A 13758-nucleotide genomic window follows, 5' to 3' on the forward strand; every position below is an offset into this window, starting at 1 on the left:
CTGGCAGCTCAGGACAGACGGGAGACTCTGGCAGCTCAGGACAGACGGGAGACTCTGGCAGCTCAGGACAGACGGGAGACTCTGGCAGCTCAGGACAGACGGGAAACTCTGGCAGCTCAGGACAGACGGGAGACTCTGGCAGCTCAGGACAGACGGGAGACTCTGGCAGCTCAGGACAGACGGGAGACTCTGGCAGCTCAGGACAGACGGGAGACTCTGGCAGCTCAGGACAGACGGGAAACTCTGGCAGCTCAGGACAGACGGGAAACTCTGGCAGCTCAGGACAGACGGGAGACTCTGGCAGCTCAGGACAGACGGGAGACTCTGGCAGCTCAGGACAGACGGGAGCACCTGCAGGAAGGAGACGGAGAGACAGCCTGGTGCGGGGGGCTGCCACCGGAGGCCTGGTGCGCGGAGGAGGCACCGGATAGACCGGACCGTGGAGGCGCACTGGAGGTCTCGAGCACCGAGCCTGCACAACCCTACCTGGCTGGATACTCCCCATAGGCAGGCCAGTGAGGCGAGGTGGAATAGACCGCACTGGGCTGGCTGTGCTGGCGAACCGGGGACACCATGCGTAGGGCTGGTGCCATGTACCCCGGCCCGAAGAGACTCACTGGAGCCCAGATGCGCTGAGCCGGCTTCATGGCACCTGGCTCGATGCCCAATCTTGCCTGGCCGATTAGAGGCACTGCGATGTAATGCACCGGGCTATGCCTGCGCACCGGGGACAACGTGCGCCTCACGGCATAACACGGTGCCTGCCCGGTCCACCTCTCTCCACGGTAAGCACGGGGAGTTGGCTCAGGTCTCCTACCTGACTTAGCCACACTCCCCGTGTGCACCTCCCTAAGACATTTTTGGGGCAGCCTTTCGTCCCAGCTGCGCTGCCGTGCTGCCTCCTCATACCACCGCCTCTCGGCTTTCGCTGCCTCCAGCTCTGCCTTGGGGAGGCGATATTCCCCAGCCTGTGCCCAGGGTCCTTTGCTGTCCAAAAAATCCTCCAATGTCCAGGAGTCTTGAGATTTCAGCCACTGCCTGTTACCATGCTGCTTGGTCCTTGGTTGGTGGGTGATTCGGTAACGGTCGTTATTGGTTGAAGAAGATGAGGACCAATGCGCAGCGTGGTAAGTGTCCATATTGATAATTTATTATCATGAACACAAAACAAAATAACGAGAACGAAACGAAACAGTCCTGAACGCTGAATACAAAAACACACTGAACAGAAAATAACCACACACAACTCAAGGGTGAAAACAGGCTGCGTAAGTATGGTTCTCAATGAGGGACAACGATTGACAGCTGCCTCTATTTGAGAACCATACAAGGCCAAACACAGAAATATCAAATCATAGAAAAACAAACATAGACAACCCACCCGACCATACTAAAGCAAAGACATAACAAAAGAACTAAGGTCAGAACGTGACACTCCCCAACATAATCCCGGAAGAATCAGGCATTCCCAAGGGCAGCTGTCTAGGCCCCTTACTTTCTTACATATTTAATAATGACCTGCCACTGGCTCTGAATAAACCTCATGTGTCTATGTATGCTGTTGACAACACTATACACGTCAGTTACTACAGCAAGTGAACTCACTACAACATTTAACAAAAAGCTGCAGTCAGTTGCAGAATGGGTGGCAGTAAATAAATTAGTCCTAAATATTTCAAAAACATAAAGTATTGTATTTGGAACAAATCATTCATTAAACCCTAAACCTCAACTAAATATTCTAATGAATAATGTAGAAACTAAGAAAGTTGGGGAGACTAAACTACTTGGAGTAACCCTGGATTGTAAACTGTTATGGTCAAAATATATTGATGCAACAGTAGGTAAGATGGGGAGAGGTCTGACCATAATAAAGGGCTGCTCTTCTTGCTTAACAACAATATCAACAAGACAGGTCCTACAGGCCCTAGTTGTGTCGTACCTGGACTACTGCCAGCTGTGTGGTCAGGTGCCACAAAGAGGGACTTGGGAAAATTACAACTGGCTCAGAACAGGGCAGCACGGCTGGCCCTTAAATGTACACTTAGAGCTAACAATAATACTATGCGTGTCAATCTCTCATGGCTCAAAGTAGAGAAGACGTTGTCACGACTTCTGCCGAAGTCGATGCCTCTCCTTGTTCGGGTGGTGTTCGGCGGTCGACGTCGCCGGTCTTCTAGCCATCACCGATCCATTTTGAATTTTCCATTTGTTTTGTCTCGTTTTCCCACACACCTGGTTTTCATTTCCCAATTAGTGGTCATGAATTTAACCCTCTGTTTCCCCCATGTCTTTGTGTGTGATTGTTTAGGTCGGTACGTTTCCAGGTGGTTTTCACCCGTGTTTTGTGGCAACCGTTATTGTTCGCACATAAGTATTGTTGCTTTGTGCTATTTTTTCTTTAGTAAAGAGCGTTGTTCACTCATCTCTGCTGTCCTGAGCCTGACTTCATGCACCAGCTACACCCACCGCCTGACAGAATCACACACCCCAATCGTCATGGAGTCAGCAGGAACAGGTACCCTTGTTATTGGGGTTGAGGAGCACGTCCAGGAGCAAGCAGCGATGCTCCATCCTCTCGGCGTCACCATGGATTGTGTCCTACAGACTATGGATCGCTTTCAGAGAAAGGGTGGTCCTCCAGCACCTCCACCAGCCCCACCAATGTCTCCACTACTTGCCCCTCTTTCACCCGGTCCCAGTGGGATTCGTTTGGCCTTCCCTAGGGAGTATGATGGGACTGCTAAACAATGTCAGGGTATCCTTTTACAACTGGAGCTCTACCTAGCAACCGTTCACCCGGCACCTTTGGACCGAGAGAGGGTGTCCGTCCACGTCTCATGCCTCTCAGGGAGAGCCCTGGAGTGGGCCAACATCATGTGGGAGGAAGGAGATGCGGCGCTGGACCACTTTGAAGATTTCACCCGCCGCTTCCCGGGCAGGCTTTGACCATCCACCTGAGGGTAGAGTGGTGGGTGAACGTCACGTACATCTGAGGCAGGGGACGAGGAGCGCCCAGCAGTTCCCTCTGGACTTCCGGACCCTGGCCGCTGGTGTGGGATGGAACGACAGGGCACTGATCGATCACTATCATTGCAGTTTGCATGAGGATGTCCGTCGGGAGTTGGCCTGCAGGGACACCACCCTCACTTTCGATCAGCTGGTGGACATGTCCATTCGGTTGGATCACCTGCTGGATACCTGCGAACGTCCAGATCTAGGTCTGTCGGTTCCATCCCCCAGTACCACCCAGAGCTCTCTGTTGCCTGCATGTTTTTAAGCATTACTTTTCCTGAGTTTTCCCTGCATTTCCAGCATAAGGTGCTTGTCGATTCAGGCGCAGCTGGGAATGTCATTGACAGATCATTTGCCCATAAATTAAGGATCCCCATTGTTCCAGTGGATATGCCCTTCCCAGTTCATGCCCTAGACAGTCGACCATTAGGGTCTGGGTTGATAAGGGAGGTCACCGTGCCCCTGGGCATGAGGGTCATAAGACGCATGAGGGTCATAAGGGTCATAAGGAGATAATCAGTCTCTTCTTTATTAATTCTCCTGCGTTTCCCGTGGTGCTAGGTCTACCCTGGTTAGTCTGTCATGATTCCACTGTTTTGTGGCAATGGAGTGCTCTCAGTGGGTGGTTACGAGAGTGCTCGGGGAGGTGTTTAGGGGTGTCCGTTGGTGCCAATATGGTGGAAATTCCAGACCAGGTCTCCATCATGCGCATTCCCCCTGAATATGCCGATTTGGCTCTCCTGGTAGATGCTGCACTTCCCAGGAGTCACGTGTATCCCCTGTCACAAGTGGAGACGGTGGCTATGTAGACATATGTCTCCGAATCCCTGCGTCAGGGGTACATTTCGGTCCTCCACTTCACCTGCCTCAAGTTTATTTTTTGTGAAGAAGACGGAGGGAGGTCTGCAGCCGTGTATTTACTATCGAGGTCTAAATCAAATCATGGTGAGGTACAGTTACCTGCTACCTCTCAAAGCCATGGCGATTGAGTCGATGCCTCTCCTTGTTCAGGTGGTGTTCAGTGGTCGACGTCGACAGTTTTCTAGCCATTGCCGATCCATTTTTTATTTTCCATTTGTTTTGTCTCGTTTTCCCACACACCTGGTTTCCATTTCCCAATTACTGGTCATTTATTTAACGTCTTAGTCCGCCCCATCCCGCATGCGGTATCGTTACTACAGCCTCAAGCTCATTAGCATAACGCAACATTAGCGATTTTTAAAAATCGCAAATGAAACGAAATAAATATGCCTGTTCTCAAGCTTATCCTTTTCTTAACAATCCTGCCGTCTCAGATTTTCAAAATATGCTTTAGAACCAGAGAAAATCACTAATTTGTGTAAGAGTGGTGATAGCTAGCTTAGCGTTAGCATTAGCATTTAGCACGCAACATATTCACAAAAACCAGATTTGAATGGAAAAATACCGGGACCTGACTTTTGCGCACCAATTGCCACGCAGCCACCTAGCGGGACACCTGGTAAATGTAGTCTCTTATGGTCAATCTTCCAATGATATGCCTACAAATACGTCACAATGCTGCAGAGACCTTGGGGAAACAAGAGAAAGAGTCCGTTGATTCCTGTCGCATTCACAGCCATATAAGGCGATCATGGAAAACGTAGCCTCAGAAATCCTGTGCATTTCCTGGTCGGTCATACATCTTGGTTTTGCCCGAAACATTTGTTCTAAGGGACTCACAGTGAAAATCTTTGCATTTCTGGAAACGTAAGACTGTCTTCTTTCCAAAGCTATCAATTCCAAGCATATTCGAGCATCTTTTCGTGACAAAATATTGCGCTTAAAACGGGCACGTCTTTTTATCCAAAAATGAAATACTGCCCCTATAGGACTAACAGGTTAACCCTCTGTTTCCCCCATGTCTTTGTGTGTAATTTTTTATTGTTTAGGTCGGTACGTTTCCGGCTGTTTTTTTTCTTGGTGCTGTGTTCACCCGTGTTTTGTGGCAACCGTTATTGTTCGCACATAAGTATTGTTACTTTGTGCTATTTTTTCTTAACCTCTCTAAGGTATGTGGGACGCTAGTGTCCCACCTGGCCAACATCCAGTGAGATTGCAGAGCACCAAATTCAAATACAGAAATAATTATAAAAATTCAGAAAATATACAATTATTTTACATAGGTTAAAGATGAACTTCTTGTGAATCCAACCACGGTGTCAGATTTTAAAAAAAGCATACCTTAAAATTATTTGAGAACTTCGCCCAGCAGACAAATCATTACAAACAGTAACCAGCCAAGTAGGAGAGTTACACAAGTCAGAAATAGAGATACAATTAATCACTTACCTTTGATGATCTTCATATGGTTGCACTCAGAAGACATTAATTTATTCAATAAATGTTCCTTTTGTTCAACAAAGACTCTCTTTATATCCAAAATATCCAAAAATCTCATTTTGTTCACACGTTTTCTTCAGTAATCCACAGGCTCAAACACAGTCACAACAGGCGGACAAAAAAATCCAAATTGTATCCGTGAAGTTCATAGAAACATGTCAAACGATGTTTCTACTCAATCATCAGTTTGTTTTTAGCCTAAATAATCGATCATATTTCAACCGGACAATAACATTGTCAATATAAAAGGTAAACAAGAATGGCACTCTCTCGGACGCGCGCATGAAAAAGCTCTGTGACACTGCAGGGTCCACTCATTCAGACTGCTCCTACCCCCTCATTTGTCAGAATACGACCCTGAAACAATTTCTAAAGACTGTTGACATCTAGTGGAAGGCATAGGAACTGCAATTTGAGTCCTAAGTCAATGGATACTGTAATGGCATTGAATAGAAAAAAGAAAAGAAAAACAATCCTACTTCCTGAATGGATTTTTCTCAGGCCTTTGCCTGCCAAATCAGTTCTGTTATACTCACAGACACTATTTTAACAGTTTTGGAAACTTTAGAGTGTTTTCTATCCAATTGTACACCCTAGAGAAGTTTAAGTAAAGTACGTTGTTCCCTCATCTCTGCTCTCCTGCGCCTGACGTCATGCAACAGCTACACCCACCGCCTGACAGAGGTGCACAGTACTACATAGAGCTATGGATACATGGTACTCTAATCCACATTAATTATCTCACACCTACAGTAAATTCAGAATTAAAAAATAGATAAAAATACACCTTATGGAACAGCAAGGACTGTGAAGAGTCACAAACACAGGTACAAACACACACTATACACACGCACATCTGGATTGTGTGTTGTTGTTGAGTAGTGTCCGGAAGGAACACACTTAATGTATTGTGAAATATGTTGTAAAATGTATTTGAATGTTTAAAAATGTTATTGTAATGTATATTACTGCCTTCTTTTTTGCAGGATACCAGGAAGAGCAGCTGATTTCTTGACAGCAGCCAATGGGGATTCAAAACAAATACAAATACAAACTGAGATGAATGAAAACCTATAACCAAGGTTTATTAGTTCTTCACTGACATATCTCCACAAATCACACACTGTTGTGGGTTCTCCATGTCACACCGTTGTTATTTAAAAACACATGTTTCTCTTACATCTTATACATGGCAGCTATACCTAAACACATGCCAATCTTTTTATAGGCTACAAAACATTAATCTGCTTCAAGGTTATGAGAAAATACTCTCTATTCACTGGTCAGTAGTTATTTTCTCATCTTATGCACAACAATGAAAATCAACATCTAAATTGTGATTTATTCTATTTGCAGCCACAGAAATCAGCAGTTGCATAACCTTCCCACGTACTCTATTATGATCTAGAATGGGAGAGATGATGTCAGCAAGTCGCTGTGCCAACGTTTACTAGATGTGTAGACCCTACATCATCAATGAAGACACCTGAAATCCATTCATTTGCATTTAGATGTAGGTCATGTTTATATAAGTAACCTGTCATTCACTCCTCTCCTGCACTGTACATCAATCAGTAACCAATATGTGGGACAGAGTGAGATAAATATTGTATGATACACGTTAGAATGGTCCTTTCTTTTTGCTCTAACTGTATAGAATGTGGGTTATTGCACCATAAAACAAGCTCTATAATGTATGTGATTTTAATGTACTATCCAATAAACCACTTCATGGGTTGTCTGAGTACAGCCATATATTAAATAAAGCCATATACTGTATTTCATATCTCTCTCACCTTTACAGTTCACGCATTGGCTATCATTTATGTAAGACAGGTTTGGTGAGAGAGCAGCGACAGAGCTGGATGTGGGTTACAGAAGCCTAAAGCTTGTGTCACACAAATGCTGGATCTAGCAGCCTAGGAATAATGGATATAACAGCCCAACAGCCAGGATGGACTAGGCTCCTCTGGCAGCTGTGTGACCTGTAGAGAACAGTCTGCCTGGATTAAACACACAGCATGTTGGTCTGTCTGGGTGACAGATATAAAGACACTTCTCTCTTCCTAGCTCTACTGACAGAACTTTATCACTCACAGCTATAGAGGAATTTTAATGATTCTGCTCATACAATGAAACATTGAAGAAAGAATATCTGTGAAGCCACTAAGCCATACACTTTACTAGATGAGAGGGTGTGTGTGTTTATTCCTCATGTTAAACAGTACTAGTGACTTAGTTCCACCCCCTAGGCCTGCTGTGTCCTTCCTTTGCAATACTGTAAAACATCAAAAACTTCTATAATATGCCCTTGGGCATTTGAGAAAGCTGTAGCAGACAAGTGCATAAATTACCAACGCGCTTAAGGGACAATTATTGCAAAACTGAAAATCCGGTGTATAATAGGCGGAATTATCAGAGTTGAGGTAAATAAATGTAGAATTTATGTTGAAAAGTGCTCTTCTCTAATGCCACACGTATCTGCAGATGTCAGCAGTGCATGGATTCATAAATATTAATTTGGCTGATAAGACCATTGTTCAATAATAACCTTGGACTGAAAGGCCATTTTCTCTTGTGTGGAGAGTTGATTTGGTGGTTTATTAAAGGGTTGTCTCCCTTTGAGGCATATTCTTGGTCTAATGTCCAACACAGAGACAGAAAATGACGATGGGGTAAACAGATAGATGCTACCGTACCTAACACCAACCCACTCTAATGAGGTTCCTGATGTAGAAGGCCACCCAAACTACCCAAGGATTGGTGGAAATCACACTACAGACAATTGAGACCACACTGTTATTTTGTCGTTGTTTAACAGCAAATATTGTGCAGCATTCTCTTGTGGCCATTGTTATTCAATGTGACTCACTATCCACATTCTGACTGACTATATATAAATGGAAACAATATGAAATGGCACTAAAACATTTTAGTCTGACAAACAGGTGCAAATGTGACCTTAGAGCAGGCACGGTCTCTACATCTTTCACAAAGGCAGCGTTGAAATAATGCACAATGACCGATCTGTTGTTTTACTGTTGGGCTTTGCTAGAATGTAACCGCGTCCCCGTGACACTGTGCTACATTAAGAAGTAGAACACTTATGACATTTTCACAGAGTCACGGTGACTGGAGAAAGCAGCGGTGGCGTTGTGAGAGAGGGAGTGCACTTACAGCAGCAGTCCAAATGTCCTCCTCTCTCTCCATTTGAACAAACAGCCATCCCCGATTAATAATGAAGTGTGATAGAGGGATGGGGGTGAGGGAGAGAGGGAGGGCAAGAGCATTCCCAACCCCCCTTCCCTTATTTAATTTAGGAAGAAAGCATTCCAGAACCCAGTGGTCTCCTCCCGCTTCCATCCTTACATCCTAACACCTTTTACATTTATCAAGAAACCAGTGTTCCAGAAGACAGCCGTGTCACCCCTCTTTTCTTCCTCTCTCCTTCCCCCTCTCTGTATGCCAATGGAGCTGGTTTCCATGGAGTCAGTTCATGCGAGTAGCCACGGTAACCCCAGTCCAGCCCTCCCTGGTACACCAGAGAGAGAAAACTCAATTACACAGTGGCAAAGATGGAGGAATCATGCAGAATGTCTGTCATCTGTTTATCTGAGTGTGGTGACAAAGAGACTCAGATGGAGATAAAGTAATAGAAGGGAGAGACTTTCCATACGGATGTGATGAAACTTAAGAGCATGTGTGGTCAAAGACATTCACGCTCGTTGAATACCATTAAAGGTCAAATGCATTTTTATCTCAATATCAAATCATTTTTGGGTAACAATTAGATAGCTTACTGTGATTGCTGTCAATTTAAATGGTCAAAAAGAAGCAAAAATAGCTTCTTAGCAAAGAGAAATTTCTCAAGCAAGAATTTTGCTAGGACTGTCTGAGGAGGGAGAAATTGAAAACAACCTGTTATTCTTATTGATCTATCACCAGGCAGGCCAAAACTCCATTTTACCAAAACTTGGCTCAAACACCTCTTACACTAAAAGGGCATTATCATCCTGTTCACAGTTTCACAGTACTATTCCAACCTCATATACACCTTTCAAACCACTACGTTTTTCTGCCAACTTCAGCATCCCGACAAATATTTGTTGACTTTTCTTTATGTATAAAAGGTATTGGTGGTGACAAAGCCTCTAGTTTTATTTCCACCAACCGACCTAGTCATGATTGCGATAAAGTTCTGCCTAGAGTTTAGTATGAAATGTAGCCGTAATGCCGTAATTTCTTTGCATAGCCCACCACGTGCACTGTTTTCTTAGCCTCAACTGGATGGATCCATAAAGACTTAATATGGGAATAAATATAACTGAATTACAAACATATCGGAATAAAGTAGGCTAACGCAATTGAAGGCATCAAATTGTAAAAAAAAAGAAATAAGAATTATATATGACATTTACATAAGTATTCAGACCCTTTACTCAAAACTTTGTTGAAGCACCTTTGGCAGCAATTACAGCCTTGAGTCTTCTTGAGTATGACTCTACAAGCTTGGCACACCTGTATTTGGAGAGATTCTCCCATTCTTCTCTACAGATCCTCTCAAGCTCTGCCAGGTTGGATGGGGAGCGTTGCTGCACATCTATTTTCAGGTCTCTCCAGAGATGTTAGATCGGGTTCAAGTCCGGGCTCTGGCTGGGACACTCAAGGACATTCAGAGACTTGTCCTGAAGCCACTCCTGTGTTGTCTTGGCTGTGTGCTTAGGGTCGTTGTCCTGTTGGAAGGAGAACCTTCGCCCCAGTCTGAGGACCTGAGCGCTTTGTAACAGGTTTTCATCAAGGATCTCTCTGTACTTTGCTCTGTTCATCTTTACCTCGATCCTGACTAGTCTCCCAGTCCCTGCCGCACACTGAAAAACATCCCCACAGCATGATGCTGCCACCACCGTGCTTCACCGTAGGGATGGTGCCAGGTTTACTCCAGATGGGATGCTTGGCATTCAGGCCAAAGAGTTCAATCTTGGTTTCATAAGACCAGAGAGTCTTGTTTCTCATGGTCTGAGGGTTTTTAGGTGCCTTGTGGCAAACTCCAAGTGGGCTGTCATGTGCCTTTTACTGAGGAGTGGCTTCTGTCTGGCAACTCTACCATAAAGGCCTAATTGGTGGAGTTCTGCAGAGATGGTTGTCCTTCTGGAAGGTTCTCCCATCTCCACAGAGGAAATCTAGAGCTCTGTCAGTGTTCTTGGTCATCTCCTTGTCTAAGGCCCTTCTCCCCCGATTTCTCTTCTGACCAAACATTTAAGAATGATAAAGGCCACTGTGTTCTTGTGGACCTTCAATGCTGCAGAAATGTTTTGGTACCCTAACCCAGATCTGTGACTACACAATCCTGTCTTGGAGCTCTATGGACAATTCGTACAAACTCATGGCTTGGTTTTTGCTCTGACAAACACAGTCAACTTTGGGACCTTGTATAGGCGGGTGTGTGCCTTTCCAAATTATGTCCAATCAATTGGATTTACCACAGGTGGACTCCAATCAAGTTGGAGAAACATCTCAAGGGTGATTCATGAGAACAGGATGCCCCTGAGCTCAATTTTAGGTCTCATAGCAAAGGGTCTGAATACTATACAGAAATATAAGGTATTTCAGATTTTCATTTTGAATACATTTGCAAACATTTGTAAAAACATGTTTTTGCTTTTCATTATAGGGTATTGTGTGTAGATTGCTGAGGATTATTTTTTGTTTTAAATCCATTTTAGAATAAGGCTGTAACGTAAGAAAATGTGGAAAAAGTCAAGGGGTCTGAATACTTTCCGAAGGCACTGTACGTCTGTATATTTAATTTATTCTCTGGCTGGGAAAATAAGTGGAGGTGGTAGAGCTTATCTCTTCGCTTGCTCATCTTTCACTAATCAGAAACTTTTAATCAAGTGTAGTCCGATTATTTTGCTCGATCATGTAAATGCAACTCAAAAAGCCAGTGACTCACAAGACTCACATGCTTTCGAAAATATAGATTGATATTATTTTCTACTGGTGTCATGATGAAGATACTCTCAATGTAAGGCCCTAGGCTTGCTCCCTAACAAAGTGGAGTCAGGGTAGAAAATACAGTTGAAGTCGGAAGTTTACATACACTTAGGTTGGAATTAACTAATTAATTAACTTATTTTTACAACCACTCCACAAATTTCTTGTTATTAACAAACTATAGTTTTGGCAAGTCGGTTAGGACATCTACTTTGTGCATGACAAAAGTAGATTCTTTCATTTATAAATCACTGTATCACAATTCCAGTGGGTCAGAAGTTTACATCCACTAAGTTGGCTTTAGAAGCTTCTGATAGGCTAATTGACAACATTTGAGTCAATTGGAGATGTACTTGTGGATGTATTTCAAGGCCTACCTTCAAACTCAGTGCCTCTTCATGGGAAAATCCAAAGAAATCAGCCAAGACCTCATAAAAAAAATTGTAGACCTCCACAAGTCTGGTTCATCCTTGGGAGAAATTTCCAAATGCTTGAAGGTACCACATTCATCTGAACAAACAATAGTACGCAAGCATAAACACCATGGGACCACACAGCCGTCATACCACTTTGTGCATGACGCGTTCTGTCTCCTAGAAATGAACGTACTTTGGTGCGAAAAGTGCAAATCAATCCCAGAACAACAGCAAAGGACATTGTGAAGATGCTGCAGGAAACAGGTACAAAAGTGTCTATATGCACAGTAAAATGAGTCCTATATTGACATAACCTGAAAGGCCGCTCAGCAAGGAAGAAGCCACTGCTCCAAAACCGCCATAAAAAAGCCAGACTACGGTTTGCAACTGCACATGGGGACAAAGATCGTACTTTTTGGAGAAATGTCCTCTGGTCTGATGAAACAAAAATGGAACCGTTTGGCCATAATGACCATCGTTATGTTTGGAGGAAAAAGGGGGAGGCTTGCAAGCCAAAGAACACCATCCCAACCATGAAGCACGGGGGTGGCAGCATCATGTTGTGGGGGTGCTTTGCTGCAGGAGGGACTGGTGCACTTCACAAAATAAATGTCATCATGAGGCTTGAAAATGATGCGGATATATTGAAGCAACATCTCAAGACATCAGTCAGGAAGTTAAAGCTTGGTCGCAAATGGGTCTTCCAAGTGGACAATGACCCCAAGCATACTTCCAAAGTTGTGGCTAAATGGCTTAAGGACAACAAAGTCAAGGTATTGGAGTGGCCATCACAAAGCCCTGACCTCAACCCTATAGAAAATTTGCGGGCAGAACTGGAAAAGCGTGTGTGAGTAAGGAGGCCTACAAACCTGACTCAGTTACACCAGCTCTGTCAGGAGGAATGGGCCAACATTTACCCAACTTATTGTAGGAAGCTTGTGAAGGCTACCCGGAACGTTTGACCCAAGTTAAACAATTTAAAGTCAATGCTACCAAATACTAATTGAGTGTATGTTAACTTCTGACCCACAGTGAATGTGATGAAATAAATAAAAGCTGAAATAAATAATTCTCTACTATTATTCTGACATTTAACATTCTTAAAATTAAGTAGTGATCCTAACTGACCTAAAACAGGGACTTTTTACTAGGATTAAATGTCAGGAATTGTGAAAAATGTAGTTTAAATGTATTTGTCTAAGGTGTGTGTAAACTTCCGACTTCAAATGTAGATTTAACGTGGATCAAAAAATCATGGGCTTACCTTGGGTTCTATTTAAAATATACCTTTTTTTGTATGACAGCGGTTCCACACTTATATGATTCTGTTATATTTCATTGTGTTCTTACTACAAAATATGCACTGAGTGTACAAAACGTTTCTCTTCTACATGACATAGAGGTGAAAGCTATGATTCCTTATTGATATCACTTTTTAAGTGCACTTCAATCAGTGTACATGAAGGGGAGGAGACTGGACAAAAAAAGGCTTTTTAAGCCTTAAGACAATTGAGACATGGATTGTGTAGGTGCTATTCCGAGTGAATGGGCAAGACCAAAGATTTAAGTGCAACTCAATATTAGGAAGGTGTTCGTGTTCCTACTCAGTGTATGTGTAAGGTTCTGTATTTACTTTCTTCGTCAACCTTGTGTTCTGTTTTGTTATGTTCTTGAACGTAGCCCTGGATTTTATTAACATCATTCATTCACTTGGATGTAACTTAATTAAACACACAATATGCCATTCTATTGATTTGAAAATACATTTTTTTTGTCTTTCTTATTACCTGTCTAAATAAATGAATAATGGATTTAGTTTTGATGGTGTATCTTCAATGGATTTATTAAAATGGACACCCACTCACATCTGCACACCACTTGTCGCCAAATGCTCACGGGAGGTACAAAAGGAGCATGCAGGCAAGAATGTGGTTCGGCCTGTTTGTAAGGGGGTCATATAAACACTGCCCAA

This window comes from Oncorhynchus nerka, linkage group LG7 (assembly GCF_034236695.1).
Source record: "Oncorhynchus nerka isolate Pitt River linkage group LG7, Oner_Uvic_2.0, whole genome shotgun sequence".
NCBI classification, from domain to species: Eukaryota; Metazoa; Chordata; class Actinopteri; order Salmoniformes; family Salmonidae; genus Oncorhynchus; species Oncorhynchus nerka.